Below are 6000 nucleotides of genomic sequence, written 5' to 3' on the forward strand. Positions count from 1 at the left end.
GTGAAGACAGTTTTATAGAAGATGTTAGAAATATTTGCTGGGATAGTGTGTTGGTTAAGAATGATCTGGATGACGCTGTTGAGGCTTTTGATAAGCTGTTTGTAGAAATAGTTGATAAGCATGCACCTGTGAAAAAGAGAACTGTCAGAAATGTCAGATCCCTTTGGATTGATGAGGAATTGAAGGATTGTATGGAACAGAGAGATCAAGCAAAGAAAATGGCAAATAACTCTAATTATGAATCTGATTGGCAAGTTTACCACAAGCTAAGAAATGATGTAACCAAATTAAATAAAAGGAAGAAGAAGATGTATTATGAAAAGGTGATTAGTAATGCAAGGCATGACAGTAAAAAAAATGTGGAATATTCTTAATGACATGATGGGCAGAAAATCCAAATCTATGCCATAATTTCTTGAGTCAGAAGGACATTTCATTACTAAGCCTTTAGGTATTGCTAATCACCTCAGCAACTTTTTTAATAACAAAGTGGAAAAACTTAGGGATGAAATGTGCCAAACAGACAACACACAATCACATACTCTGATTAGAGAGCAAATTATGAGAGGTAAAAAATGCACATTTGAATTTACTAAAGGCAATGTGAGCTATGTGGAAAAGTTGCTACTTGAGTGTAAAGACAAACCATCTGGGGTGGATAATATGGATACGAAACTGTTGAAACTGGTAGCAAACTTGATTGCCACTCCAGTTTGTCATGTGTTGAACCTAAGTTTTGAAAAATGTGTTTTCCCACAAGCATGGAAAACTGCAAAGATCATTCCATTACCAAAGAATGCAACCGTACCATTCAGTGGCCCTAATAGTCGACCAATTAGTCTGCTGCCTGCTCTGAGTAAGATCATGGAGAAAATTGCTTTTGAACAAATACAATGATATTTTTCAGTTAATGAGTTAAATACAGACTTTCAGCATGCCTATAGAGTTGGACATTCCACTAGTACAGCCCTTACTCAAATGACTGATGATTGGCACAGAGAAGTCAACAATAAGAATTTAGTAGGGGCTGTGCTGTTGGACTTCAGCGCGGCTTTTGATATAATTGATCACAATCTGTTACTACAAAAACTGAAAGGATATGGTTTTCATTTGGCTGCAATACGCTGGCTAGAAAGCTATTTAGCAAATAGAAAACAGACAGTGTACTTTAATGGAAGTTTCTCTGCAGTAAAAACATTAACTTGTGGAATTCCACAAGGAAGCAGGACCACTGCTATATTCTGTATTTACCAATGAACTACCTTTAACCTTAAAAAATGCAAAAATAGCGATGTATGCTGATGACTCAACAATATACATGGCAGAGTCCACAACTGAAATGCTTACTAATGGCTTGAACAAGGAATTGCAGTCGGCATTGGAATGGGTAACAAATAACAAACTGGTTCTTAATGTTTCTAAAACAAAAAGCATTGTATTTGGGACAAAACACCTTTTATTTAATGATCCAAAATTGAATTCATTGAATTGGTATGGCAGTTGAACAAGTACAAAAGACCAAACTTCTTGGCATTATTGTAGATAGTAAATTATCCTGGGCTCAATATATTGATACAGTGGTAATTAAAATGGGCAGAGGTCTTTCAGTTATAAGGAGATGTTCAAATTTTTTACCTAAAAATATAATGGGAAATGTCATTCAAACAATTGTCTTAGCTCATCTGGACTATTGTTCAGAGGTTTGGTCAGGTGCTGCCATGTCATATATAAAAAAATTGCAAATTGCTCAGAATAAGGCTGCACGCTGTTTACTAAGGTGTTCATATAGATCTAATGTGAATATAATGCATAACTGCCTATCCTGATTAAGTGTTAAGAATAGATTGACTGCCTCATTGCTTAACTTTACTAGAAATATTTCAGTGACTAAATTGCCAAGGGTATTGTATAAATGTTTTTGTTTCAGTTTTGATGAGCATGATTATAATACCAGGCATGCCTTGGAAGGCAGATTCACACTACCTAAGGTGAAAACAAACAGAGCAAAAAGTACTGTAGTATATAGAGCCATGAGTAAATGGAACACCATGCCTGGACAGATCATCCAAGAAAGTAGCAAAAATAAATTCAAAATCTTACTTAAAAAACATCTCTTAGCTGAGCAGCTCTCTGCATTTGCTAATATCTAACGGATGCTGCCACTCCCATCAAGATATATAATCAATAAGGGTTTTATTTATGTTTATTTATGTTTATGTTTGGTCTGACCATCATAGATACATGTCATGTTTATCTATATGTTTATCTCTACATTCTGTGAATAATTTAGGTCATGTGTGTGTTGTGTTGAGTACTTGACTGTTGTTGTGTTTTTGTTATTATTTTTGTTATCACTGTTTTGTTATTGTGTTCATTGTTTAATGTAATTATGCACTGCAATGTATAGATGCACAGGTGTTGTGCGGACTCCAGGAAGAATAGCTGTGGCTATGGCCCCAGCTAATGGAGATCCCAATAAATCAAATCAAATGAGCGAGTTGCAGGGTGAAACTAAGTATAGCGTCTGTTAATATCTAATATCTGTGAGGTCATTTATCCCATTATTCACTTTTTCCTCTTACTAAGGAGTCCAAATTCTTAGGAAGAACACTCTCGCCTTTATCGCCAAACGTGCTAGATGAGCTGTTAATCACATTTCCAGTTATATTTCTGGCGTTGTATTGGTGTTTTGTTTATCACATCTGTTATTGTTTTATTCACTTTTGTTTAATCCCTAGTTAATCAATAAATAGCATACCTTATAGCATAAAGTCGTTGTCCGTGGATATTTCTTCTGTGCAGAATACAAAGATCCCTATTTCAAGAACTTATGATCTAAGGAAATGAGACTGATTTATTAAATGATATTGATTAATTGTTAATGAATTAATAAGTGGCCATTAGAGTCATTAACGTGAATTCTATAAAGTTCTGTCTGACCAACAGATGGTGCCCCTTTTACGAGAGCAGGTATTGAAATTGTAGATTAATATACCTTGATATACATATTTTAATATCGTCCATAGTTTCCTTTGGACTACCTTCGACTTCTTTAACATCCCGGACACCATCACAACCCTGGTTAAAGACTACTTTCAGGACATGCAATTCTGCTTCTCTACGCCTGAATTTACCACCTCAGGGCAGTGCCTGGAAGTAGGCATTATGGCCAGATGCACCGTCTCTCCCTTGGCATTCACCATAGCGATGGAGGTCATCATTCGAGCCTCAAAATGGGTTGTCGGTGGACAAAGACTTGGCTCTTGTCGGCGACTCCCTCCCCTCAGAGCCTACATGGACGACATCACCACCCTGACTTCCACCGTCCCATGCACCAGGAGGTTACTAAGAAAACTTGAGGAGAACATCAGTTGGGCCCATATGAAGATCAAACCATCTAAGTCACGCAGCATCTCAGTGGTGAAGGGTGTGCTTACTGATCTGCAGTTCTTCATCGGTGATGACCCAATCCCCACAGTAGCTGAGCAGCCAGTCAAAAGCCTCGGAAGGTGCTATGATGCAAGCCTGAAAGACAAAGACCAGGTGAAACAACTGCGCAGTGACATCAATGCAGGCCTACAGGCTATTGACAACACCCAGCTACCTGGAAAGTTAAAGACCTGGGGCCTCATGTATCAATGTTGCGTACACACAAAAACGTGGCGTACGTAATTTTCCACGCCAACGTTCAGATGTATCAAAAGTGAAATGAGCGTGGAAATGTGCGGTGTCCCACGCCAGCTTCATGGCTGGCGTACGCACGTTTCTACAGCTATTGTTCCTTTGGCGACACTCTGAGGTGATGCTGGGAAACTGTTAATTATGTGAAAACAATTAGTCCTCAGAGTAATGTGCACATCAGAGACACATTAATGCACAATTAACACACACGTGTTTGCAATCATATGGATGGATATAAAAGCATGCGCAAAGTGATGAAAAAATGGCATTAACAATGGCAGCCTTGGCCTTGTTAGAAGACATCGCAAACGGTAACATCAGACGTGAGAGGGTGTTTATAAAACGGGAAGATATGTTAGCAAATGACGACAACTGGCTCATGAGTCGTTTTAGGTTGCCGAGGCCAGTGTTACTGGAGCTGTGCGCAGAGCTGCGGCCGGCCCTAGAAAGAAACACAGCCAGGAGCCAGGGGTTGTCCGTGTCCACACAGGTGCTGACCACTCTGGGGTTTCTGGCAACAGGAGCCTTCCAGAGGGAACTGGCCGACCGGTCAGGAGTGTGCCAGTCCACTCTGAGCCGAGCCACGCCAGCTGTGTGGGACGGGATCAGAATGTCATCCAGGTACATCAAATTCCCATACAATGCTGTTGAACAGGCCAACATTAAAGCGCAATTTGCAGCAAGAGCCGGTTTCCCTAATGTAATCGGAGCTATTGACTGCACACATGTTGCTGTAAGCGCCATCACAGGATGAATTTGTTTTTGTCAACAGGAAACATTTTCATTCAAATAATGTTCAAATAATATGTGATGCGCAAATGCAGCTCACCAACATCGTGGCAAGGTGGCCTGGTTCAACGCATGACTCGTTCATTCTTACTAATAGCATGGTTGGTAACAGGCTGGAGGCTGGCACAGTGCGCGATGGCTTCTCGTGAGTAAATGTATCCGTTTAATTGCGCCCCGAATGTAAACCAGCACAATGCCCATTTGGGCACGTGCATTCAAATATGTGCATTTGTTTTTCCCTGGTGAAAATAGAGCGGCAGAGCTATCTAACAAGCCCTTTATTGTCTCCTTGTGTTCAGTATTTGTGTCGATAAACGCGTGCGTAAAGTTGGAAATGTCACACTGCAGTAGCCACGGTGCACTTCTGCAGTCATTAATATAAGTGTGATCAGTCTTGTCAATCCTTGTAAGTTGTTTTGTCCTTCTGTTTGTTTCCCACTAACGGTAGCGTATATATATATATATATATTTTACAAAAAGTAATAGTGATTCGTGCGCTGCTCCGACCCCACAGCGTTCACTGCCTCACACACACGCTCCCACTCACATTTCTTTTTTTTTGTGTTAATGCCTGATGAGAGGCTACCAAATAATACTGGTCTTCGAGTCTCGACTTCGTTTAAGAGCGTTTCAGCTCAGACTCGGTGAAGTTGCGCTTCTTCCCTTTACTCATTTTGTAGACCTGATGGTGCAGAGAGGGGAATCCCCGGTGCAGGCCCTATTTAAATTAATTTGCATATTTAAATGAAGGCGTGGACAGGGAGGAGTTTAGCACTTCTACATGTGCGCTCAATTCCACGTTGATTGGGATGTACAAAGGAAAAGTGCTTGGATCCATGCGTACGCACACTCTGATACATCTGGGGCCTCATGTACTAAGAATTGCGTGGATTTCCTACTGAAACATGGCGTACGCTAGAATCCACAAACTGTCGTACGCACAAAAAAAATCAGATGCATCAAAGTGTGCGTACGCATGGATCCAAGCACTTTTCCTTTGTACATTCCAATCAATGTGGAATTGAGCGCACATGTAGAAGTACTAAACTCCTCCCTGTCCACGCCCCAATTTAAATATGCAAATGAATTTAAATAGGGCCTGCACCGGGGATTCCCCTCTCTGCACCATCCCCTCTCTGCACCATCCCCTCTCTGCACCATCCTAGTGTGACATTTCCAACTTTATGCACGCGTTTATCGACACAAATACTGAACACAAGGAGACAATAAAGGGCTTGTTAGATAGCTCTGCCGCTCTATTTTCACCAGGGAAAAACAAATGCACATATTTGAATGCACGTGCCCAAATGGGCATCGTGCTGGTTTACATTCGAGGCGCAATTAAACGGATACATTTACTCACCGAGAAGCCACCCATCGCGCACCGTGCCAGCCTCCAGCCTGTTACCAACCATGCTATTAGTAAGAATGAACGAGTCATGCGTTGAACCAGGCCACCTTGCCACGATGTTGGTGAGCTGCATTTGCGCATCACATATTATTTGAACATTTATTGAATTAAAATGTTTC

This window comes from Eutrigla gurnardus (assembly GCF_963514095.1).
Source record: "Eutrigla gurnardus genome assembly, chromosome: 9".
In the NCBI taxonomy this organism is placed as follows: Eukaryota; Metazoa; Chordata; class Actinopteri; order Perciformes; family Triglidae; genus Eutrigla; species Eutrigla gurnardus.